The sequence below is a fragment of the Vulpes vulpes genome, chromosome X (genome assembly GCF_048418805.1).
Source record: "Vulpes vulpes isolate BD-2025 chromosome X, VulVul3, whole genome shotgun sequence".
In the NCBI taxonomy this organism is placed as follows: domain Eukaryota; kingdom Metazoa; phylum Chordata; class Mammalia; order Carnivora; family Canidae; genus Vulpes; species Vulpes vulpes.
Window position 1 is genome coordinate 74,810,677 of NC_132796.1, and position 27,964 is coordinate 74,838,640.

At 37.2% G+C, this 27,964-nt stretch overlaps 1 protein-coding gene across 1 annotated transcript in view; it reads left to right on the forward strand.

Moving 5' to 3' along the window:
* The window catches only part of IL1RAPL2 (interleukin 1 receptor accessory protein like 2), a 1,296,043-nt gene that overhangs the window by 15,502 nt on the left and 1,252,577 nt on the right, over positions 1-27,964 (forward strand). The window lies entirely within an intron of this gene.

Below are 27,964 nucleotides of genomic sequence, written 5' to 3' on the forward strand. Positions count from 1 at the left end.
TTCCACTACCTTTTAGTTATGGCTGAATCTCACCTACTTTATGATTTTCCTTTGATAGAAAACTTGGCAGAAACTGTTTTCTAAAAAGAACTGGCTCCTTTAAATAGATCACAGTGGGTGTACAGAGCGGTTTCAGAACCTTGGATAGGAAATGTCACTACACAGCTTCTTTGGCCACCAAAAGCCCATGGATGGAGACAGTTTTCCAGTTAGGCTGTTTTTCAACATTTGGGTCAGGAACCACAGAGACTTTCCTCTGGGGTCTGGTATTCTCTTCCTGGGCCTTATATTTGTTACTTTATACTTTTAGCAAATACTGCCAAAATAGGAGACCCTTTTGTTATCTGGTTCACACAGGACCAAACTAAAAAAAAAAAAAAAAGATAGCTATTGAGCATTTAAGATGTGTCAGACACTGACACTTATAGAGGAAGTCTGTGAGAGAAGTGTATATTCACAGGGAAAATATAGGAATTTAATAAAGGAGGTACCCAAGGCAATGAAAAGTACTATATTGGGATTCATAACCTCAGCTCCCTGTGACTCTCTCTCTCCCATACTCTGTGACCTTGAGCATGTCACTTCCCCTAAATTTCCTCTTCTATACAATGAAAGGATTGGACTAAATAATTCTCAAACTTTAGGATGCATTGAAATTACCTGGGGTGCTTGTTACAAAGGCAGCTTCTTGTGGCCTCACCCCCAAAAGTTATTGAATTAACTGGAAGTTATGTGGGTGGGGGGAGCAGAAATAGATTTTTTAATAAGCTCTTTTTGTGGGAACCACTGTTGAATTAATGAATCCTGGGCTCCATGCTATTTTCCAGCTCTAACATTTTATGACCTAGTGTCCAGGTGGCACTGATAAGGATGTGATTGAAAGGGGAAGCAAAGGTTGAAGGAAAGATTTCTATAATTCATTAATTCACTGAATCAGGAAATATTTAAGTGCCTCTTACATACCTATTGAATAGGTATTCATGCATATGAATAGCTTACGTACCAAGCTATTATCTGTTTTTTCTGTATATGTTTTATTAATTTTTGGTGACTTGGGAAGGGATTGGGAAATAAAGAATGACATCTTTTAATGTCTGGACCAGTGCTTAGTGATGTACACATGTAAAAACTAATGTAAGAGGTGATAAGATTATTCGCAATAGCTACAAAGTGAAAATGGCCCAAATGTCTATCAGCTGATGAATGGATAAACAAATCGTAGTGTATACCTATAGTGGAATATTATTCATCAATAAAAAAGGAATGCAATACTGATACTTGCTACAAAATGGATGAGATTTGAAAACATTATGCTAAGTGAAGGAAATCAGATACAGAATGCCATGTATTATATAATTCCGTTTATATGAAGTGCTTAGAATAGGAGAATCAAAAGAGATAGTAATATTAGTGGTTGTCTAGGACTGGGCTTGGGGCATGGAGCTGGGTCAATGGGGAGTAACTTTTAAATAGGTATAAGGATTCTTTTTAGAGTGATAAAGAAGTCTCTATTTTAGAATGTTTCAACTCTCAAGATAATGGCATCTCTTTTTCATTTTTGTGTTCCCAGCAATTAGTCAGTGTGTGGCCCCTGTTGAGATATTACTGGTTGTTTATATAATAAAAGAATGTCTTCTGCAGTGTTTCTCTTGAGCACTTAGAGAGGCCCTAGCTAGTTTCCTTTGTGTAAATAGGATCCTGGGCCTGCCTTTGGACCCCAGTGTTCCTGAAGTAAATATGCAGATTTAGCTCCTTGCTATATACACAGGAGGCATGCAGCACATGAATTTTCAAATACCTAAATATTAATCTCATGCCAAAACCTATTAACTAATAGCTGGTCTATAAACCATGTGAAAAGATTAGAAGCGTATATGAAAGTGTCCTCCCCATCACAAACCATTGCAGAATATAGATTGAAATTTAATCTAATCTTTCTCAGTTTCAACTCTCCTATCATTTTTATTAGTCTTCACAGTAAAAGCTATTCAGGGGGCCCACACAGTAGTGAAAAGATTGGCTTAGCCATTTATGTGCCCAGCATTTCTAAATGGCTTAGAACCTTCTTAATAAAGATCATAATTTGAACTTTTTGCTCTTTTTACTTCTGAAAATTAGAACAAAGTAAAATCATATGTCTTGGGACTAATCAGAAATCGAAGCCCAGAAACCCATTTGCTTGGTTTTGGAGAACATGTACATGTTGTTGGTTATATTTGGAGATGCATAATTGAAACACTTTTACATTTGTATAGCACTTTTAAAACTTTTATAGCCCTTATATATCAAATATTTCATTTGAGCCTCAGAACAGCCCTTCTAAGATAAACCAGAGCATGGTACTAAAATCATAGGGCTCAAAGGCATCTATAAGCAAGTAGCTTAACTACCCAGCCCCCTTGGCAGGTGCCAAAACTGAAATGCAGAGGTCACTGGTTGGCTCAAGGTGGTACTGCAAGTTTTCCTACATGACGCATTCACTTTATACATGCCTAATGACACTTAGAGGTAGAAAATGTCATTGAAACCACTGTAGTGCTGGTCAAGGTTGGCAGGAAGGATTAGAACCTGGAAGTACCTGCCTTGGGGTCCTAAGCACAGACTTCTCTCTCCCTTGGTACCCATTATACACATCAGTTTGACTTTTTCCTATAACTGAATTTACTAAAATCCTCTAAATATGTATACCTCCAAAGCAGCTAAACTCTTGTCGGTGGACATAAAATTTCTTGGTCTGACAATCTTACTTTTATGTCGCCTTCAGTATTTCAGGTTGCCTGAGGTGCCAGATTGATTAAGCTACATTCTGGAGAACTAAATATATGTAGAATATTATATGGCTCCCCTACTGAACACAAAACTTTAAATTAATGGGTCTCTCTTGTTGACATTGTAAAGTATGCAGACCTGAAATACAACTGTAATAATCCTTGCAGGACCATGTATTTACTTGTTATGTCTATAAAATGAATGGCTGTTCAAATGTAGAAGCCATGACAAAACACGGATGTTTATATAGGAGGTGACATAATGGAAGAAGGATTACAGTGAGGACATGTAAAGTGAGAGGCCAAAAAGGGCTGGGAGAAGAAAATCATAAAATAGACCAGTGGCAGGGCAGCTTTCCACTATGGAGGTCACAGCAAAATTCAATCACATCAATCCTGAATATGGTTAGAGGTGATCATGTTTTGCTTTGTTTTTATATTCGTGTTTTGTGCCTTTCTGTGTTGTCAGGTATAACTGAAATTGTGTCAGAAGAGTAGAGCCAGGTAGTTTGGGAGATTAATTAGAAATGCTGCACATCACAAGGCATTTGTAAATGGGGGAGGTAGAGGGAGATCTGATACAAATGGTGCCGAAAGTAGCACAGAACAAACCCTAGTTTAAGAAAAGTGGCTCAAGTAGGTTTTGGTGCACATATATTTTCCCTCTTGCTCTTTTGGCTCCTCCAAATCTCCCCAATAGATTTTTCTGCCTTTAAAATACACCTCTTTCCCCCACCCCACCCTAATTTTCAGTAAACAAGTTTCTCAGGTCAGAATTTGAAAGATATTGCTTAAATTAGTCTAAATTTCCAATGTATCCAGCTCCTCCCAGTTCTTAAATTATTACTATTAAGTTAAACTGCTATTGGCACTGCAAAATTTCATCTCCTGCAGTAGCCAGCTGCCAGGTCACAAAAAAAAAAAAAAAAAAAACAACACACACACACACACACAAAAACAAAACAAAACAAAACAAAAAAAACCAAACTTATCTGAACACCCTGAGAATTTTCTTTGGGTAGTAAAGTCAAGCATCTTGGTATCATGTAAGCATTAATTTTTAATGCTTTAATTTGACCCAAAGCATTTTGTTGTCTATGATGGGCTTCCCACTTATTTTGCTTTGGAAAAATCTGGAGTCTAAGTCTAAGCATTTTTCCCTTAATTCTAAAAGCAGTTTTCTGTGTTTTTCTCTTAAGTAGGACTGAGGACATTTGACTAAGAACCTTGTGCACCTCTTCTTTTTTTAGTTGCTGTTCTCTTCACTCATGAGTTAATCCGTCTTAGGTTGTTGAAAAACAGCTCTCCAATTCTGAACACAGTGAAGGGAAGGGTAGCATCCTTTCAAGCTCTGTAAGCCTTGCTATGTGAGAGGATCAGAACATTCTAAAACTGTGATGTCCTTCCCGGAGGACCTCGGTGGCACAGTTAGTTAAGCATCTGGCTTTTGGTTTCAGCTCAGGTCCTGATCCCAGGGTTGTGAGATGGAACCCTGCCTTGGGCTCCACAGTAAACTCAGAGTTTGCTTAGATTCTTTCTCCCTCTCCTCCCCCCTACTTCTCTAAAAAAATAAATAAATCTTTAAAAAATACAATAAGATGTGATGTCCCTGAAAGAATTTGAAATCAATCTCTAGGGCAGCAGTACTCTATTATAGAAATTACTCTATTGCACTGCAGGATCATCACTTACTAGCTCTGTGATTCTGGGCAAGTCACTTAACTTCTGTGTGCCTGCCTCAGTTACTGTCTATGCACACTGAGGAATCTTCTATTATGACCACCACAGATGCTCAGGCCTATCCCCAGAAGAGATTTTTAACTCAGTAGGCCTGATGCTGTGGCACAGGCATGTGGATTTTAATGAAGGTTTTTGGGGGGATTCTGATAACCACCTATTAAGAACTACTGTTGTAGGCAGTGATTCTCAAACTTTAATGTAATTAGAATCACCTGGGAGAAGGAAACTTATTATAAAGTGAACCTCTAGAAATTGTGCTATTACTCTATATCTGGTGGGAGGGCCCAGGAATGTGCATTTTAACTAGAACTCTAGGTGATTTGAATGCAGGCGGCTGCAAGAGCCACCTTTGGGAAACACTGCTATAGAGGAATCACACTAGCAGCCTATAATGGACTGAATGTTTGTATCTCTTTCCCATCCAATTCGTATGTTGAAACCCTAACCCCCAGTGTGATGTTAATTAGAAGTGGGCCTTTGGGAGGTAATTGGGTTTAGATGATTTCTAATGGTAGTGATGGGGGCACCATGATGGGATTAGTGCCCTTATGAGAAGAGGTAGAGAGACAAAAGCTCTAGTGAGTACACACATGCTCTCTCTCTTTCGTTCTCTTCATCATGTGAGGACACAGGGAGAAGGCCACTATCCGTAAGCCAAGAAGAGGATACTCACCAGATGCCTAATCTGCTGGCACCTTGACCTGGGATTTATCAGCCTCTAGTACTTTCATAACTAAATTACTGTTGTTTAAACCACCTGGTCTATGGTAGTGTTTAGTAGTATCCTGAGCCAAATAAGACACATACCCCTTCTTCACTGCATTTGTCTATAGCAATAATCTTTTAAGACTGCCAAGGTACTATTTTTAAAAAGATTTTATTTATTTTATTAGGGAGAGAGAGAGAAGGAGGAGGGGCAGAGGGATAGGGAGAGAATTTTATGCAGACTCCCCGCTGAGCATGGAGCCCAACACTGGGTCCTCAATCCAGGACCCTGAGATCATGACCTAAACTGAAACCAAGAGTCGATTAACTGACTAAGCCATCTAGCCACACCACACAGGTAATGCTGCTGAATTACTTCCAGTGGGACAAAAAGCACAAGCTATAAAGTATTTTTTAGTCAGAGGAATTAGCACAGAAATGCATCCTCTAACCAATGGCATGTAATTGTAAGCTGGCTGCTGGGGATATAGTCTGTAGCCATAGAATGAAAAAAGCCAATTAACCATGTGGGAAGAGAACATCTGACAATAGAAATTATACCTTTAACCCTTGGTTCATTAGCATTGTGTCCTAATCAATTGAGATTACCAGCCAAATAACCATGAGAAAACTGTAGGAAAAAGGAAGCAGGATTATTTAGAGTTTATACTAGTCATACATTATGTGACTGTTGCTTAATGAGCCTGGTGAATTTTTTTGTGATAAAATGTTTTATTTGATTCTTTTGAAATACGTTTCTATTCTATCATACCTGAAAAGAGAAAAATGAGGGCTGTGAGGAATTTTGAATCCTCATTTGTCCTCTGCCCATGATGCACGACACCTGGCTCTCCACTCATTGTACAAATGGAACTTTCCATTCATAGTGATTTCTAGGTCTCTATAGCATTTTGAAAACACACTAACTGAAAAGTTCTACATGGTTTAATACCCCCCCCCTCACTGCACACACACATACCCTACTTAGGCTTCTTGTCTTCTCCACTTTTTGCACACTGTTTCTTTGTGGGTCAGTGGTACCCCTGAACTTTCTGACAAATGTGTAAAAGGCACATTTTGTGGAGTTATTTATCCTCCACTTATAAATTCTTCTGGTTTAGGCCATATCCAGGATCAGCCTTTGAGTTAGTGTTAGGAATTGAAAATAAAGGAAAAGCATTCTTGAAAGTCCATCTTTTGGAAATGCAGCAGAAATCTTCAGTCTTACCCTTATTTCTGGAACCTAGAAACCTAAATTATCTTAGATCCTCATAAATTTTATTCACTCTCAGGGTTTTCAAATGTTGCTGGGAGATTTGTTTGGAGGTTTAACCAATTAACCATTGCTTCTAAAATGTGATCTATTTGGAATGGTATACTAAGCAAAGTTCAGTGAATTAAATTAATGATAGACAGCTTCATGAAGACAAAGAAGTAATTTATTTCTCCAGTTCTCTGTATTTCTTAAGTCCTTGGAGTCTTGGGTTCCAAATATTCTTCACTTGTAGCTTTCAGAGAGCAGTGAAATGTGCTCTCTCCATGCCTGTATGTTTGCTTTGGGGCAACCATATTTCTTGAGCCATGCATTCAATTTGAGTCTGAAGAGGGGAAAAAAAGACTATTTCTAAGACATGATTTCTACAAACAGAGATTAAAAGATGTGTAACTTTTTCCCATTTGTGTGAAATATAGCTGTTCATAGTCTGCTTTTTGGAGATATTGAGAAAACACTCCAAGGTTAGTTTTATAACCTTTATAATCTCTTTTCTTAATACCATGTGATTTTTTTTAATGTTTCAGATTTTTATTTAAATTCTATTTAGTTTAGTTAACATATAGTGTAATATCAGTTTCAGGAATAGAATTTAATGATTCGTTACTTACATATAAAACCCTCATCATAGTTAGTGCCCTCCTTAATACTCATCACCCATCTAGCCCATCACCCACCCACTTCCCTCCATCAACTCTCAGTTTGTTTTCTATAGGGAAGTCTCTCTTATAGTTTGCTTCACTCTCTTTTTTTCTTTCCCCTGTTTACCTGTTTTGTTTCTTAAATTCCCCCATACTAATGAAATCATATGGTATTTGTCTTTCTCTGACTTAGTTCACTTAGCATAATACACTCTAGCTCCATCCACAACATCGCATATGGCAAGATTTCATTCTTTTTGGTGTCTGAGTAATATTTCTCTGTGTGTGTGTGTGCGTGTGTGTGTATACACATATATACCACTATTTCTTTATCCGTTCATCAGTCAATGGACATTTGGGCTCTTTTCATAATTTGGCTATTGTTAATAATGCTGCTATAAGCATCAGGGTGCATGTGCCCCTTTGAATCAATATTTTTTATATTTTGAGTAAATATCTAGTAGTGCAATTTCTGGATCATAGGGTAATTCTATTTTCACCATTCTGAGGAACCTTCAAACTGTTTTCCAGAGTGGCTGTACCAGTTTGCATTCCCACCAACAGTGTAAGAGGGTTCCCCTTTCTCTGCATCCTCACCAACATCTGTTATTTACCGTGTTGTTAATTAGCTACTCTAACAGGTGTGAGGGGATATCTCATTGTAGTTTTGATTTGTAATACCCTGATGATGAATGATGTTGAGCATTTTTCATGTATTTGTTTGCCATGTATATGTCTTGTTTGGTTTTATAAAATATTTTCTGCTTTGTGACATGGAGGGTTTCTTTTGGTAATTATTAGTAAATAATGTTTGTTGTATAAAAACTGAAAGAGGGCTAGTATCTTTAGTAAAGGCAAACCATTCAAAAAAAAACTTGACACACTTTGTGTTGTGAAAGTGAATAATAAGACCTCCTTTGTGTTGTGAAAGTGAACCACTTGTTTGTCTTAATAAGACCTCCTTAAGCTAACTAATCTGACCAGTTATCAGATTCAGCCTTTATTCCTAGAATGAAATAAAGATTTACTGAAATTTTAACAAGTTCACTAACATTAATAAAAACAGGAGGCTTTATTTCAAAACAAATTGTTAGCATCAACAATAGAAAAATAGGTAAATTCTAATTCATATACTAGTTACCCTTTTTACCATCCATATTAGCCTGAGTTGGGTCTTTATATCCTTGACATACTTATCAGACTAGTTTTGCATATTTTACCACAAGGCTTTTGATAGTACTTATTTGAAAATCACCACTTGAATGAATGAACCTATTATTCTTATCAAGATGGGACATTCTCAAAAATATGATGGGTGCTGTAAATCATATTCCCTCTTCCTCCATCTAAAAAGAATTAAACCTTGTGTGGCAGTGATCAGGAAAAGGACACAAGTACATGAGCTTATTGTGTGTTTTTTTTTAATATAATGCATATCAGGAGAGATGAGCTATGATCTGAATCTTAACATGACCAAGGTATCAAAACAGTACTAGGTTCTATGTCAGGAGACATGAGTTCCAGGCTAACCTCTGCCACTGTGTGATCTCACATAGATGCTTTTTGGCCTCCATTTTCTGACTTGTTTTCAAAGAGATAGATTGGTATAAATGACTACTCAGTTCTCTCACAGTTAAAAGCTCTTAATTCTGTGCTTTAAATTCTATCTGTGAGATGATTTTGTTCCCTCAATTTGTTCATACCCCTTTCTTGCATCCTATGGAGTGTCCTTAACATAAAAGGTGATGGAACACATTGACCTCTATTCTAGAAAATAGTCCCAGATGAGGAAAATTTCCATAACACCAGTGATTTCTAGGAATATAGGACTCTTCTGCATCCTGTTACCAGGAAGGACATACATAAGAGGAAAATAGGTATATCTGCAGACTACTGGACAAATGTCTGAAATTATTCTGACCTACCTAGAAAGCATCTTATCTTTTTTCCTCTTTGCTCTGAGTTGAGACAGTCTGGTTGATCTGCTTCCATTCCTTTGACTTTACAGTTATTTTGGAAAACAAATGGTATTAAGCTAGCACTAAATAGTATAGAAGGAGAGGCTTAAACATCTGTATCTTCCCACCCATCTCAACCCCTGTCACCAACAAAAAGCTATAAAAACACAAAAGGAACAACCATTACAGTGAATCTCTGTGCTCCCACAGCATGCATAAAGAATACACGATAGCCTATCAGATTATTTCCATATTTTTCCTGGCTGTAAGTCACAAGTAACTTTGATACAAATAATACTTGTGAATAAGCTGTATAAAATACTCACCAAGCTACACTGAAACTGTCCATGAAAGTGACAACTTGCTGTCACGAATGATGAAATATCCCTTGCATAAAAGGCAATTGTGTTGATTGTAGAAAATGAAATGAGCTTTCTTAGGTTTCTTCCCTGTGTGATGGTGGTTTTTTAGACAGGAAAGCTCCTATACAGTGATGTTAGGCCATATATTTCATCTCAACTTTCATTTACAGTTGTCATTGTTGTGGGGAAAAACATTTTAATCAGTTTCTGCATGAAGGTCAGATAAAACTGTGAACAAAAGTAATTCCTTTATGATAATATCAATACAGAAGCATTGCTACACTTAAATTATGAAGCATGTTTCTCTTATCTGCAATACAATTGTGTGTATGACTTAATTGAATCTGAGAGTATATCTTATTTATGCTCCTGGTAAGCTCAAGAAATTCTCTTCCCTTAGAGGCCTGAAGTTCTGATATTAGCTAAGAAAGACCAGATGATATTATGTTATAGGTATAAACTAAGTTATTTTTAAAAGAGATATGGGAATTATTTCAGGTCTTTGGGGTTTTGTTTAATAAACTGAAGTCATATTGACATTTTGTTGTGCCTTAGAAGACATGATTTTTAAAAGTGCCTGAATATGTGTGTGTGTGTGTGTGTGTGAGAGAGAGAGAGAGAGAGAGAGAGAGAGAGAGAGAGAGAGAGAATTATTGGAGGTAACACAGTGGAGCAGAAGTATTCATAATAAAAAAGATATTTTATCTGGTTTTTGAGTGTAAAAAGACACCAATTTAGTAGATAAACACAAACATATGCACCCTGATGCCTGAACACATCTTCCTATTCCCAACCTCCGCCACACGGGTCTTATCTGTTGCCTGCAAATGGAAATTTGAGACCATGCACTCCCAGAGGATGGAAAATTGATTATAGTTGCAAATGCAGATTACCAATTAAAAACCTTTAGGAACACAGTGTAGGGCTAGGTGATGTACATTAATAATTTAATACATACACATACCCTTTCGCATTCCCCAATACCCTTTCTAACATTTTAAGAAGTTCCACTAATTATGCTGCACACTAAAGTACAAAAAGAGGTAAAAAGTTGCCCAGGAAATCACAAAAATTGTGTTACTTTCAAGAATTTAACCTATCAGACTTTTATTCCACTTTATTCTTAACAGTAACCACAAGGCATTTGCCCAGACCCTCAAATTCTTTTCCATATCTTTATGAAGTTATATAGACTTCAGAGGTAAGAAACATTGCCAATTCCATTTTGGGAGTCTCCTTTTGAAGCACTGTAACTACTTATTTCACTAGTGGGAATGCTGGGGAAAAATAACATTTAATCTTTCATAATTTCTAGGATTATGTAGAGAGAAAAGAATATGTTTAATGTTTTCTAGCCACTGAAACATAATGCGGCAATTAAGCAACGCCTGTCTCCCTATTATACCTAAAAGTGATTCAGAGACTTATTTCAGTAATTTCAGATGGGTACTGTGAAGTACATTGGTCAAAAGAAAAGATTATTTAGCAATGTGGGCAAAACATTAGCTGCCCTTAATATCTAGTTGAAATCCCTAAAAAGCAGAATTACTGTCTTTCAACATCTGTGGCACTGTTGACATTGAAAAATTATAATGGTGACTATATATATCTTTATAACATTATATTATCAGGCCTCTGGGCCACTCCACTTTAAAGCTTCTTTATCTCCTTTGACCAAACAATTTAAAAAGGAATTGATAGCATTCTGACATCTGGTGGCTTGTAGAAAAATTTTAAAGCATTTTCAACTTGACTGAGGATCAAATAAAATAATTTTTAAAAATATATGGGGATGCTTCTATGTCTTGGCTATTAAAAATAAAGCTTCAGGGAAAATAGGGTTGCACATATATTTTCAAATTAATGTTTTAGTAAATTAGTGGAATTACTGGGTCATATGATAATTCTATTTTTAATTTTTTGAGGAGTGTCCATACAGTTTTCTACAGGGGCTGCACCAGTTTTCATTCCTACCAACAGTGAATGAGGGTTCCTTTCTCTCCACATCCTTGCCAACATTTATTTATTGTCTTTTTTTATTTTAGCCATTCTGACAGGTGTATAGTAATATATCATGTGGTTTTGATTTGAATTTCACTGATGATGAGTTATTTTGGTCATCTTTTCATGTGTCTTTTGGCCAACTCTATGTCATCTTTGGAAAAATGTCTATTTGGGTCCTCTATCCATTTTTTAATGTTGAAAGTTTTTATTTAAATTCTACTTGGTTAACATATAGTATAATATTAGTTTCAGAGGTAGAATTTGGTGATTCATGACAATAAGTGCCTTCCTTAATACCCATCACCCATTTAGCCCATATCCTACTCACCTCCTCTCCAACAACCCTCAGCTTCTTCTCTGTTCTCAGAAGTCTTTTTTATGGTTTGCCTCCTTCTCCTTTTTTTCTTTTCCTTGTGTTCATCTGTTTTGTTTCTTAAATTCTTCATATGAGTGAAATCATATGGTATTGGTCTTTCTCTGACTGACTTATTTCACTTAGCATACTCTAGCTTAATCCATATCAATGCAAATGGAAAGATTTCATTCTTTTTAATGGCTGAGTAATATTCCTTTATATATATGTATATTATTATATATGTATATCTACACACACACATACACACACACTGCTTCTTTATCCATTTATTAGCCAACAGACATTTGGGCTCTTCCCATAATCTGGCTATTGTTGATAATGCTGCTATAAGCATCAGGGTGCATGTGCATCTTTGAATCAGTATTTTTCTATCCTTTGGGTAAATATCTAGTACTGCAACTTCTAGATCATAGTGTAGTTATATTTTTACCATTCTGAGGAACCTCCAAACTGTTTTCCAGAGTGACTGCACCAGTTTGCATTCCTACCAACAGTGTAAGAGGGTTCCCCTTTAGCTGAATCCTCACCAATATCTGCTGTTTCCTGTGTTGTTAATTTTAGCCATTCTGACAGGTGTGATGTGGTATCTCATTGTAGTTTTGATTTGTAATTTCCTGATGATGAGTGATATTGAGCATCTTTTCATGTGTCTATTAACTATTGCTATGTCTTTGGAAAAATGTCTATGTCTTCGCCCATTTCTTGACTGGATTTTTTTTTTATTTGGGGGGTATTGAGTTTGGTTAAGTTTTTATAGATTTTGGATACTAACCCTTTATTATATATGTCATTTGCAAATATCTTCTCCCATTCTGAAGGTTGCCTTTTAATTTTGTTGTTTCCTTTGCTGTGCAGAAACTTTTATTTATCTTGATGATGTCCCAATAATTCATTTTGCTTTTGTTTCCCTTGCCTCTGGTGATGTGTCTAGAAAGTTCCTATGGCAGATGTCAAAGAGGTTGCTACCTGTGTTCTCCTTTAGGATTTTTTTTTTTTTGTCTCAGACGTGCCCATTTTTTAAATTGGATTATTTGTTTTTCTTTGGTGTTGAGTTGTGTAAGTTCTTTATATATTTTGAATATTAAACACTTTATTAGATATATCATTGGAAGATATCTTCTCCTATTCAGTAGATTGTATTTTTGTTTGGTTGATGGTTCCTTTTTCTGTGGAGATGTTTTATTTTGGTATAGTCCCAATAGTTGAATTTTGCTTTTATTTCCTTTGCCCAAGGAGACCTATCTAGAAAAAAGTTTCTATAACTGATGTCAAAGAAATTACTGCCTATGCTTTCTGGTGTATGGTATAAGAAATTGGTCTAGTTTCATTCTTTTGCATGTAGCTGCCCAGTTTTCCTAGCCCCGTTTGTTGAAGAGACTATCTTTTCCCCCATTGTTTATTCTTGAATTCTTTGTTGTTTGTCAATTAATGACCGTAAAATCATGGGACCATAAATTCTGGGTTTTCTATTCTGTACCATTGTTCTGTGTCTATACCATTTTGACTGCTACAGCTTTGTAGTGTATCTTGAAATCTGTGATTGCCATATCTCGGGCTTTGTTCTTTTTCAAGATTGCTCTGACTATTTGGGGTCTTCTGTGCTTCCCTGTAAATTTTAGGATTATTTGTTCTAGTTCTGTGAAAAATGCTGTTGGTATTTTAATAGGGATTGCATAAAATCTAGGTTGCTTTGGGTAGTAGAGACATTTTAACAATATTTGTTTTTTCCAATCCATGAGCATGCAATATCTGTCCATTGGGTTTGTGTCATCTTCAATTTCTTTTATCAATGTTTTGTGGTTTTCAAAGTATAGATCTTTCATCTCCTTGGAAGTTTATTCCTAGGTATCTTATTATTTTTAGAACAATTATAAATGGGATTTTCTTAATTTCTCTGTCTGCTACTTCATTATTCATGTATATAAATACAACAGATTTCTTTATATCAACTTTGTATCCTGTAACTTTACTGAATTCACTTATCTGTTGTGTTTTTTTTTTGGCAGAGTCTTTAGGGTTTTCTATATATAGTATCATGTCATCCATAAATAATAAGACTTCTTCCGTACCAATCTGAATCCCTTTCATTTCTTTTATTGCCTAATTGTTGTGGCTAGGACTTCCAGTACTATGTGGAATAAAACTGGTGAGAGTGCACATCCTTGTCTTTTTTCTGACCTAAGAAAAGCTCTCAGTTTTTCACCATTGAGTGTGATGTTAGCTGTGTATTTTTCATATATGGTCTTTATTATGTTGAGGTATATTCCCTCTAAACTTACTTTATTCAGAGTTTTTATCATGAATATAAGTTAAAATTTGCCAGTGCTTTTTCTGCACCTCTTGAGATAGTCATATGGTTTTTATACTTTTCCTTATTGATATGATGTAGCACATTGATAGATTAGCAAATAGTGAATCACTTTTGTTGGTCAGTTTGCTAGTATTTTGTTGAGGATTTTTGCATCTGTGTTCATCAGAGATATTGGCCTATAGTTTTATTTTTTTGTAATGTTGTCATCTGATTTTGGTATCAGGCTAATGCTGGCCTTACAGAATGAATTTGGAAGCTTTCCTTCTTTTATTTTTTGGACTAGTTTAAGAAGGATAGGTATTAACTTGTCTTTAAATGTTTGGTAGAATTCACCTGTGAAGTATTCTGGTCCTAGACTGGTTTGTTGGGAGTTTTTTGACTAAAGTAGCCTGAATGTCCATTGATAGATGAATAGATAAAGAAGATGTGGTTGGTACATATATAATGAAATATTACTCAGCCATAAAAAGAATGAAATCTTGCCATTTGCAACAACAGGGATGGAGTTAGAGTAAAATGTTAAGTGAAATAAGTCAAAGAAAGGCAAATACCATATTGTTTTACTCATATGTGGAATTTAAGAAACAAAACAGAGGACCAAACAAAAAAGTGACAAACAAAAACTAGACAATTACAGAGAAAAAACTGATGATTGCTGGAGAAGAGGTGGGTGGTTGGGGGAATAGGTGAATTAGATAAAGAGGGTTAAGAGTACACTTACCTTGATGAGCACTGAAAAACATATAGAGTTGTTGAATCACTATATTGTACACCTGAAACTAACACTGTATGTTAATTATACCTCAATAAAAAAAGAAAAATATATTGGCAAGAATTCAGTACTAGAAAGAGAACTTCCACTCAGAAAGCATGGATTTCATCAATAAGCAGTTGTGTAACCTTGAGAAATTCCACTAGAACTTTGAACCTCAGTGTCCTTTTCCATAAAATTGAGGAACTAAAACTGTATGAACTACGGTGATAGCATCCTAATGTACCTGGTTCTAGATTCAGTCTCATCTTCCATTTTGCATTCTTGTTGCCAAAATAACAAACTTGAATGATCCCTTCCAATATTTCTTACAATTTCTGCACCATAATTCTTTCCCCTCTAGCCTTACCACCTACCCACACCTATATTATGTTCCTGCTATATCAAATGATTTGAAATGTTCTGAGTATAGCATGCTTTCTTACTCCTAAACCAGATAATATGACCCAGGTAATATATTCCTAAATTATTGTCTATCCAAAAAATGTCCAAGGACTCCCTACATAAAAATCACCTGGGAATGCTGGTTCAGAATGGGGATTCTTGCCTAGCACCAATTAGAATCTCTAACGGTTGGGCACAGGAATCTCAGTTGTGTTATAGGCTGTCATTTGAAAAGCATTGCTCTAGAGGAGGTATTCATAAACTTTTTGGTGCTTTGGTACCTTTTGGTAGTCACTCGAAGACTATGGACCAGTTCTCAGACAACTGTTTAAAAGGGAATCTGGGGGGCTCACTGGTTGAACATCTGCCTTTGGCTCAGGTCGTGATCCCAGAGTCCTGGCACTGAGTCCCACGTTGGGCTCCCTGCGGGAAGCCTGCTTCTTCCTCTGCCAATACCTTTGCCTTTCTCTGTGTCTCCTATAAATAGATAAATAAAATCTTAAAAAAAAAACTATTTATAGAGAGGCGGGGCAAGATGGTAGGATCCCCAAGTCACCTGTCCCCACGAACTTAGCTAGATAACTTTCAAATCATCCTGAACACCTACAATTCCACCTGAGATTTAAAGAGAGAACAGCTGCAATACTGCAGTGAGAAGAGTTCGCACTTCTATCAAGTACAACTTGTTTTTAGCCACTCTGCACTGAGCAAAGTGACTAGAAAGAACTCACCATAAAAAAAGGAATCAGAAACAGTCGTCTCTCCCACAGAGTTACAGAATTTGGATTACAATTCAATGTCAGAAAGCCAATTCAGAACCACAATTATAAAGCAACTGGTGGCTCTGGAAAAAGCATAAAGGAATCAAGAGACTTCATGACTGCAGAATATGGATCTAATCTGGCCAAAATTAAACATCAAATATGTTTACATGAAAACTGGAGGTCCTAACAACGAGGGTTAATGAAGTAGAAGAGTGAGTGACATAGTAGACAAGCTGATGGCAAGGAAGGAAACTGAGAAAAAAAGAGAAAAACAATTAAAAGATCATGAGGATAGGTTAAGGGAAATAAATGACAGCCTCAGAAGGAAAAAATCTACATTTAATTGGGGTTCCAGAAGGCGCTGAAAGGGACAGAGGACCAGAAAGTGTATTTGAACAAATCATTGCTGAGAACATCCCTAACTTGGGGAGGAGAACAGGCATTCAGATCCAAGAGAGATCTCCCCCTAAAATCAATAAAAACTGTTCAACACCTTGACATCTAATAGTGAAACTTGCAAATTCCAAAGATAAAGAGAAGATCCTTAAAGTAGCAAGAGACAAGAAATCCCTAACCTTTATGGGGAGAAGAATTAGGTGAAGAGCAGACCTCTCCACAGAGACCTGGCAGTCCAGAAAGGGCTGGCAGGATATATTCAAGGTCCTAAATGAGAAGAAATTGCAGCCAAGAATACTCTATCCAGCAAGGCTCTCATTCAGAATAGAGGGAGAGATAAAGAGCTTCCAAGACAGAGAGAAACTGAAAGAATATGTGACCACCAAACGAGCTCTGAAAGAATTATTATTTTTTTTAATTTTTATTTATTTATGATAGTCACACAGAGAGAGAGAGAGAGGCAGAGATACAGGCAGAGGGAGAAGCAGGCTCCATGCACCGGGAGCCCGACGTGGGACTCGATCCCGGGTCTCCAGGATCGCGCCCTGGGCCAAAGGCAGGCGCCAAACCACTGCGCCACCCAGGGATCCCTGAAAGAATTATTAAGAGAGACCCTGTAAAAGAAAGAGGAAGTCCAAGGAAACAATCCACAAAACAGGGACTGAATAGGTATTATGCTGACACTAAATTCATATCTTTCAATAGTAACTCTCAACGTGAATGGGCTTAATGATCCTATCAAAAGACACAGGGTTTCAGACTGGATAAAAAAGCAAGACCCATCTTCTTTATCCACTCATCTTTCGATGGACACCGAGACTCCTTCCACAGTTTGGCTATTGTGGACATTGCTGCTATAAACATCGGGTGGTTTATGTATACAACGGAATATTACTCAGCCATTAGAAACGACAAATACCCACCATTTACTTCAACATGGATGGAACTGGAAGGTATTATGCTGAGTGAAGTAAGTCAATCGGAGAAGGACAAACATTGTATGTTCTCATTCATTTGGGTAATATAAATAATAGTGAAAGGTAATATAAGGGAAGGGAGAAGAAATGTGTGGGAAATATCAGAAAGGGAGACAGAACATAAAGACTCCTAACTCTGGGAAAAGAACTAGGGGTGGTGGAAGGGGAGGAGGGCGGGGGGTGGGGGTGAATGGGTGATGGGCACTGAGGGGGGCACTTGATGGGATGAGCACTGGGTGTTATTCTGTATGTTGGTAAATTGAACACCAATAAAAAATAAATTTATTATTAAAAAATATGTTAGGTAAATGAAAAAAAAAAAGCAAGACCCATCTATTTGCTGTCTACAAGAGACTCATTTTAGACCTAAAGACACCTCCAGCCTGAAAATGAAAGGTTGGAGAACAATTTACCATTCAAATGGTCCTCAAAATAAAGCAGGGGTAGCAATCCTCATATCACATAACTTAAAGTTTATCCCAAAGAGTAGTAAGAGATGAAGAGGGACACTGTATCATACTTAAATGATCTATCCAACAAGAGGACATAACAATCATGAATATTTATGCCCCTAATGTGGGAGCTGCCAAGTACATCAATCAACTAATAACCAAAGTTAAGACATACTTAGATAATAATAAAATTATACTGGGAGATTTGAACACAGCACTTTCTGTAATTGACAGATATTCAAAGCACAACATCTCCAAGGAAACAAAAGCATTAAATGATACACTGGACCAGATGGGATTTCACAGATATTTACAGAACTTTACATCCAGACGCAATTGAATACACATTCTTCTCAAGTGCACATGGAACTTTCTACAGAATAGACCACATACTGGGTCACAAATCAGGTCTTAACTGATACGAAAAGATTGGGATCGTGCCCTGCATATTTTCAGACCATAATGCTTTGAAACTTGAACTCAATCGCAAGAAGAAATTTGGAAGGAATTCATACACGTGGAGGTTAAAGACCATCCTGCTAAAAGATGAAAGGGTCAACCAGGAAATTAGAGAAGAATTAAAAAGATTCATGGAAATGAATGAGAATGAAGATACAACCACTCAAAATCTTTGGGATACAGCAAAAGCAGTCCTGAGGGGGAAATACATCGCAATACAAACCTCCATCCAAAAACTGGAAAGAAATCAAATACAAAAGCTAACCTTGCACCTAAAGGAGCTGAAGAAGGAACAGCAAAGAAACCCTTCACCCAGGAGAAGAGAATTAATAAATATTCGGGCAGAACTCAATGAAACAGAGGCCAGAAGAACTGTGGAAGAGATCAACAAAACAAGGGGTTGGTTCTTTGAAAGAATTAATAAGATAGATAAACCGTTAGACAGCCTTATTAAATAGAAGAGAGAAAAGACTTTAATTAATAAAATCATGAATGAAAAGGGAGAGATCGCCATCAATACCAAGGAAATAAGAATGATTTAAAAAACTTTTTTTAAAATTAATTTTTATTGGTGTTCAATTTACCAACATACAGAAAAACACCCAGTGCTCATCCCGTCAAGTGTCCGCCTCAGTGCCAGTCACCCATTCCCCTCCAACACCCGCCCTCCTCCCCTTCCACCACCCCTAGTTCGTTTCCCAGAGTTAGGAGTCTTTATGTTCTGTCTCCCTTCCTGATATTTCCCAACATTTCTTTTCCCTTCCTTTATATTCCCTTTCACTATTATTTATATTCCCCAAATGAATGAGAACATACACTGTTTGTCCTTCTCTGATTGACTTATTTCACTCAGCATAATACCCTCCAGTTCCATCCACGTCGAAGCAAATGGTGGGTATTTGTCGTTTCTAATTGCTGAGTAATATTCCATTGTATACATAAACCACATCTTCTTTATCCATTCATCTTTCTTTTTTTTTTAAATTTTTTTAAATTATTTATTTTTGATAGTCATACAGAGAGAGAGAGAGAGAGAGGCAGAGACACAGGCAGAGGGAGAAGCAGGCTCCATGCACCGGGAGCCCGACGTGGGACTCGATCCCGGGTCTCCAGGATCGCGCCCTGGGCCAAAGGCAGGCGCCAAACCGCTGCGCCACCCAGGGATCCCTATCCATTCATCTTTCGATGGACACCGAGGCTCCTTCCACAGTTTGGCTATTGTGGCCATTGCTGCTGGAAACATCGGGGTGCAGGTGTCCCGGCGTTTCATTGCATCTGAATCTTTGGGGTAAATCCCCAACAGTGCAATTGCTGGGTCGTAGGGCAGGTCTATTTTTAACTCTTTGAGGAACCTCCACACAGTTTTCCAGAGTGGCTGCACCAGTTCACATTCCCACCAACAGTGTAAGAGGGTTCCCTTTTCTCCGCATCCTCTCCAACATTTGTCGTTCCTGTCTTGTTAATTTTCCCCATTCTCACTGGTGTGAGGTGGTATCTCATTGTGGTTTTGATTTGTATTTCCCTGATGGCAAGTGATGCAGAGCATTTTCTCATGTGCATGTTGGCCATGTCCATGTCCTCCTCTGTGAGATTTCTCTTCAAGTCTTTTGCCCATTTCATGATTGGATTGTTTGTTTCTTTGCTGTTGAGTTTAATAAGTTCTTTATAGATTTTGGAAACTAGCCCTTTATCTGATATGTCATTTGCAAATATCTTCTCCCATTCTGTAGGTTGTCTTTTAGTTTTGTTGATTGTATCCTTTGCTGTGCAAAAGCTTCTTAGCTTGATTTAGTCCCAATAGTTCATTTTTGCTTTTGTTTCTTTTGCCTTTGTGGATGTATCTTGCAAGAAGTCACTGTGGCCAAGTTCAAAAAGGGTGTTGCCTGTGTTCTCTTCTATGATTTTGATGTACTCTTGTCTCACATTTAGATCTCTCATCCATTTTGAGTTTATCTTTGTGTATGGTGAAAGAGAGTGGTCCAGTTTCATTCTTCTGCATGTGGATGTCCAATTTTCCCAACACCATTTATTGAAGAGACTGTCTTTCTTCCAATGGATAGTCTTTCCTCCTTTATCGAATATTAATTGACCATACATTTCAGGGTCCACTTCTGGGTTCTCTATTCTGTTCCATTGATCTATGTGTCTGTTTTTGTGCCAGTACCACACTGTCTTGATGACCACAGCTTTCTAGTACAACCTGAAATCTGGCATTGTGATGCCCCCACCTCTGGTTTTCTTTTTTAAAATTCCCCTGGCTATTCGGGGTCTTTTCTGATTCCACACAAATCTTAAAATAATTTGTTCTAACTCTCTGAAGAAAGTCCATGGTATTTTGATAGGGATTGCATTAAACGTGTACATTGCCCTGGGTAACATTGACATTTTTACAATATTAATTCTGCCATTCCACGAGCATGGAATATTTTTCCATCTCTTTGTGTCTTCCTCAATTTCTTTCAGAAGTGTTCTGAAAGTAGTTTTTAGGGTATAGATCTTTTACCTCTTTGGTTAGGTTTATTCCTAGGTATCTTATGCTTTTGGGTGCAATTGTAAATGGGATGGACTCCTTAATTTCTCTTTCTTCAGTCTCATTGTTAGTGTATAGAAATGCCATTGATTTCTGGGCATTGATTTTGTATCCTGCCACGCTACCAAATTGCTGTATGAGTTCTAGCCATCTTGGGGTGGAGGCTTTGGGGTTTTTGATGTAGAGTATCATGTCATCAGCGAAGAGGGAGAGTTTGACTTCTTCTTTGCCAATTTGAATGCCTTTAATGTCTTTTTGTTGTCTGATTGCTGAGGCGAGGACTTCCAGAACTATGTTGAACAGCAGTGGTGAGAGTTGACATCCCTGTCTTCTTCCTGATCTTAGGGGAGAGGCTCCCAGTGCTTCCCCATTGAGAATGATATTTGCTGTGGGCTTTTCATAAATGGCTTTTAAGATGTCAAGGAAAATTCCCTCTATCCCAACACTCTGAAGGGTTTTGATCAGGAATGGATGCTGTATTTTGTCAAATGCTTTCTCTGCATCTAATGAGAGTATCATATGGTCTTGGTTTTTCTCTTGCTGATATGATGAATCACATTGATGGTTTTACGAGTGTTGAACCAGCCTTGTGTCCCAGGGATAAATCCTACTTGGTCATTGTGAATAATTTTCTTAATGTGTTGTTGGATCCTATTGGCTAGTATCTTGTTGAGAATTTTTGCATCCATGTTCATCAGGGATATTGGTCTGTAATTCTCCTTTTTGGTGGGATCTTTGTCTGGTTTCAGAATTAAGGTGATGCTGGCCTCATAGAACGAATTTGGAAGTACTCCATCTCTTTCTATCTTTCCAAACAGCTTTAGTAGAATAGGTATGATTTCTTCTTTAAACATTTGATAGAAGTCCCCTGGGAAGCCATCTGGCCCTGGACTCTTGTGTCTTGGGAGGTTTTTGATGACTGCTTCAATTTCCTCCCTGGTTATTGGCCTGTTCAGGTTTTCTATTTCTTCCTGCTCCAGTTTTGGTAGTTTGTGGCTTTCCAGATATGCGTCCATTTCTTCTAGATTGCCTAATTTATTGGCGTACAGCTGTTCATAATATGTTTTTAAAATCGTTTGTATTTCCTTGGTGTTGGTAGTGATCTCTCCTTTCCCATTCATGATTTTATTAATTTGAGTCTTCTCTCTCTTCTTTTTAATAAGGTTGGCTAATGGTTTATCTGTCTTATTAATTCTTTCAAAGAACCAACTCCTGGTTTTGTTGATCTGTTCCACAGTTCTTTTTGTCTCGATTTCATTTAGTTCTGCTCGAATTTTAATTAACTCTCTTCTTCTGCTGGGCATGGGGTCCATTTGTTGCTTTTTCTCTAGTTCCTTTATGTGTAAGGTGAGGTTTTGAATTTGAGTTCTTTCCAGTTTTTGAATGGATGCTTGTATTGCGATGTATTTCCCCCTCAGGACTGCTTTTGCTGCATCCCAAAGATTTTGAACGGTTGTATCTTCATTCTCATTAGTTTCCATGAATGTTTTTAATTCTTCCTTAATTTCCTGGTTGACCCTTTCATCTTTTAGCTGAGGCTATGAGTGGATGAGTGAAGAAGCTGGGAAGGTGGATTAACCTAAGTTTATAGAGGACCTTCCTACTGCACGTATGGATTTGAATTTCATGATGGAACATGCAGGGATCCAGAGGAGAACTTTGTGATGAAGAGAAACATAGTAAAGTGTATTTTTTATGAAAATAAATCTGCAGGCAAAATGAAAACGGATTGGAGAAAGGCAGACTATTTCTTAGGCTTTGGTAAGAACCCAATGGAAAAAATATGGGCTCTTTGTAGTGAAGCTATGGTGTTGAGACAGAGAACAAGGAACAGATATGATGGGTGTTAATGACTGATTTGGATGTGTACTATGAAGAAGAGGAGTTTGGATTACTTTGAAGTAGTTCTAGCTTTGGAATTCATGTGAATGGAAATACCTTTAACAGAGGTATCAATTATGAGAGGCACAGCAAGTGTTTGGGAGATTTTTAGTTTTGTTTTGGACAACCTGAGTTTTTTTTTAAGATTTTATTTTAAAGTAATCTCTACACCCAAGGTGAGCCTCATACTCACAACCCTGAAATCAAGAGTCACATGTTCCACTAACTGAGCTAGCCAGGTACCTCTGGATAGCCTGAGTTTTAACTGCTTTTTACGCATCAAATGAAAGTTGAATGAAGTTTGCATTTTTACTGTTATTCATAGTAATCCTTTAGGTAAATGATGTGAAACATTCTTTTTGTCTAGAAATTGACAGCTTGTCTTTACAGAAACTATTGGACAGTTAGGTTTCAGAAATATACAGGATTTGGTATTATATTATTCTTTTAGTACACTTTCAATGAAATGTCAGCCAATGGCTGTCCTTCAAAGAGGTATAGTTGTACAGTTAATTCTTCTGTATAAAAAATACTTCATAAACTTGTAATGGGTTATGGCAATAAAGAATATCAGTAGGCTTGTCTTCCTATATTGAGGGCTTCAACATGTTTTGTATTCTCCATTTGCCTTTCTACCATAACCGCTGGGAAACAGAAGATTGTAGGTAGGGTGGGAGCAAGAAGCAGAAATAGTGTATGACATTTTTTTTTTTTTTTTTACAAAAGCTGTGTGACTTTTTATTCCTAACAACTGGTATGGACACAAAGAAAACTGGCTATTTGCAGTCATCTTCATACTCATTGCCCTTTCAGGTTTTGGGGTCTAGGTTAATTGAAGCGATTTACTGTGAAAGTGGGATGTTGAAATGCAGGATTGACTTTTAACAGAAATGTGGGGGAAGTGATATTTGTCTTTGGTGTTCTTTTCTCCTCTGCCTGGCTATTCCACATGTCTGTACCTGGTGCCTTTGTGTTAGGTCCTGATAGGATCACAGACCCCACTTCAGGATCTTGCCTAGACTTGCACTCTGTAGTAGACATTATTCCCTTGACCTTTCTCATTCTACAATAAAACTTCCTGATCCTATATTTGATAAACTATGTTCTGTGAATATTTATGATTACTCATAGTTAAAATGTGCTATAACTTCCAACAATTGCATTTTAAGAAGGGTCTTGGAACAATGCTTTAACCTAAGGAAGTTACAGTAATGGTAGACTTGGAGGCACCATGGCAGTTGTAGTTCAGTGATCTTTCCTAACAGTCCTTAAAAATTATTGATAGCATAGACATGTGAAAGAATTTCAGAAAGTGCTGAAAAAATTTATTTATTTATAAAGGCTGATAGAATAGAGAGTAGAAGTAGATTTATAAGGCAGACTTCGTTTGTAGAAGCTTTAACAAAGGAGAACAGGTGAGTTATTTTTGAAGATGGTAATAGAAGTGGAGTCAGGAGATATCACATATTTTAATTTTTACAAAAATTTCCATAGATTTAATATATATTTAATCATTTAAAGAGGTTGGTTGAAATACCCACTGAATTGGGAAAAAATGAAAACCTGTTTATTCCTCAATGAACTCCAGACTGAAGGAAGTTCTATGACACCTGACAAGTAATGCTGACAAGAAAGTCTTTAGGTTATCCATTTGTCTCTGCATGAGAATGTAAATTATTTTGTGCGTTTTGTTTGGCTTTTTAAATGTTGACAAGTCTCAAGTACCTGTAATAATAAACTCTAGACAGGCAGGCGTTCTTACAAACTGAATTAGCAAGTCCTGAATTATTTATTCTGTTATACCATTTCAAGTATGTGCAAAAAGTACCAAAATTAATTTTGCTTATCATTGATCCAAGAGAGCCCCTAAAAGAAGCATTTATGTTTCTGTACCGTCTTTCCTGACCAGGAAAGTCTTGCAAGTGTCCTTCAGGGTTAGCATTGATGCTTACCTTTATGCTGGAAAGCAGCATCGACTCATAGACTAACTCCCGGGAAGTACTTCACCACCCTCCGTGAGTACCCTTTGTCCATGGTTTGGGTTAATTCATCATACCTGGATGCAGAGATTGGAAAAGTTCCCAAGGGATCTTTGTTTTGGGGGAGCTTAATCCTTCCACTGTTTCACTTGGAGTCAAATAGGGATGTGGAGAAAAAGTAGCCCTAGTAGAGGAAAACTAATTCAATCAATAATGAAAAACAGGGGCACCTGGGTGGCTGTCAGTTAAGTGTCTGTCTTTGGCTCAGGTCATGATCTCAGGCTCCTGGAATGGAGTCCCACATCGGGCTCTCTGCTCAGTGGGGAGTCTGACTCTCCCTCTGCGTCTCCCTGCTGTACTCTCTCTCTCTCTCAAATAAATAAATCGAATCTTTAAAAAAATAATGAAAAAAAATGTTGACAAGTCTCAAGTATATGTTAATAGAAATGCTGTGATCAGAAGTCCATTAGAATGACATCTTGGAAAGAAAACTGATGTTAAATCAATAGTAAGAGAGAAAATTTAAAAAATGCAAACAAAACCCTTTCAGTGACATGCAGCACAAGATGGTTGGGTGCAAAGGGGAGAATGAGATGATAGAAATCCTCTACTTTAATTTTAATGAGAATAGCATAAAAGGCAATGCATCATAAATCATTCTCTATAGGGCTAAGTAAAAGACAAAAGAATTAGCTTTGCCCATTCATGCTTTATGTAGAAAAACATAATTTGTTCCTGAGAGGTATTTTTGATTCAAAGCCTAACAATGTGATACTGCCGTAAAGTATGGGCCTTGTTTTAATGACTATCTTGTATGTACAGCAACAGTACAGAACTAGAAGTTACAAAGCTCTCCAGAGTATTAATAAATCAGGTTATATGCTGTGAAAATAAAAGGATGGAAACATGTTCACTATACCTATTCAAAAGTAGAAACAATACTAAAATTTTATTATAGAATTTCAGTTAACTTAGGCTTTGGATATGATATGTAAACCATGGAGCAGTTGTTTATATTACTATTGAAGAAAAATTATTAAAGATTATTAGATACTTGGGATATCCAAGTATTACCAATAAGTGTGCATTTATTGACCACTTGCTGTATGTATAATACTGTATTAAATACTATGGAGAAGAAGATGTAAAAATAAAGACAGACACTGAAGAAATATTTAAATGTGTGCTGGGCGTTATCCTTGGAGAAGTGCAGGTACAATAAAAAATGTTAAAGTGGAGGGCAGCCCGGGTGGCTCAGTGGTTTAGTGCCACCTTTGGCCCAGGGCATGATCCTGGAGACCAGGATTGAGTCCCATGTCAGGCCCCCTGCTTGGGGCCTGCTTCTCCCTCTGCCTGTGTCTCTGTCTCTCTCTCTCCTCTCTGTGTCTCTCATTAATAAATAAATAAAATCTTTAAAAAATGTTAAAGTGAAAGTATCTTGTCAGACCTGCAAATAAGAAGAAACACCCAGGAGGAATTATATATTTAAGTGAGGCTTGGAAGATGAGAAAAGTTAACCAGGTGAAAGAAGTACTACCATTCTGATAGTTAGCAGGGAGCATGTGTGGGGTTCTGGAGTTGAGAGAGACCATAACATATTCTAGGGGACTTACGAACATCAGTGTGGCTGAGGCATAGGAAATAATGGGGGGTTTGGCTGGAGGTGGGACTGGAGAGTAGGGCAAGAGGCATATTGTGAGGGGTCTTATAGACCACAATTAAAGATTTTAGTCTTTATTCTAAAGACAGTTGGGGATAGAGTAATTGGGTGATGGGCATTAAGGAGGGCACTTGATGTAATGAGCACCAGGTGTCATATGCAACTGATGAATCTCTAAATTCTACCCCTGAAACTAATAATACACTATATGTTCACTAACTTAAATTTAAATAAAGCAAAAAAATAAAGACAGTTGGAAGCTATGAAAGGTTTTAAGAACACAAAATGATATGCATTAAAAGTGATGGGAAAAGAGATGGTGAGGTCAACTTGGAAGGCAGTAATAATAGGTAGCTGGTTATTTTTTGCTGGACAGTTTAGTGCCCATGCTTGGCTACTGGGCTGTGTTTAACAGGCCTCGATATGGAATAACCCATTTGTATTCCATGGAACTTTTAAAATCAGCTCATGATGGTTAAACAACAAATACCTCAAGAGATTCTGGCTGGGTTGACTTTATGGTTTTAATATATCCAATTTTAATAAAGCAAATATATTAGGAAATGTTGCTAGTCATTTGGAGTGATCAAGAAGGAGATTGATAATTTGTTTTCTTTCCAGAAATGAAAGAAATACAGGAAGGAAGAGAACATAAAGAAAATGTAGATATATATGACCCATTAGTTAGATGGACAATGAACAGCAGGGGCTTTGCCATGTGTTGTCAATGTACAAAGTGTGATTCAAGAGATTTAGATTTGGTTACATTATTTTTCACTTGACTTATCATTGTAACTTCCTTAGGAACTCACTTAAATTAGTCATGCCTTAGTTTTTCTATTGTAAAAATCCTCTGACCTACAACCAAACATTATGCAGATTCAACTAATGAAATTATGTCATTTAGAGTATCTTGAGCTCTAGCGAGAGATGTATCATACAAGAAGTCTTGGTTACAATTGCTATGTTATGCTTATTTCCACTTCAGTTCCTTAGAAAATAAACACATTTTGAAGATATTCCTTAATAGGGACTTGGCAATGTAAGCAGTCTGCCTTGTAATATTGACATTTCTTTAATTGCATATTGAGTATGTGTCTTTGATAGGTATCTTATGGCAGGTGCATTGACTTTCTTCTCCCTCCTGGTGTTGGTGTAATATTTTTACAGAACAGCAGAGGGAACTGTGAATATATCCTGATGTAAGGTACAAACAGGAAGATCTTTGCTTTAGCTTTGATTCATACTTGAGGGCTTTCAGTCATGTAGCAAACCTTGTCCACATTTCCTCTCTCTTTTCAAGACTACAATAACTAATACCATTTTGCCCACTTAGGATCACTAATGTGGTTTTTGTATATAGATAAGGTACTAAGCCACCAACAGGTGATGGTGGCTCTGACTTTTTTTACTAGTGTATGTGTTGCATTTGAGCTTTTCACTCACTGCATTTCCCTCAGGACCAGTGTAATGCCTCAGAGACCATGGTGAAGATGAGGCTTTTGGCTCATGACTATGCTACAGAGAAACTTTCAATGGCCTCCATGGGATCTAAATGTAATTCTGACCTCA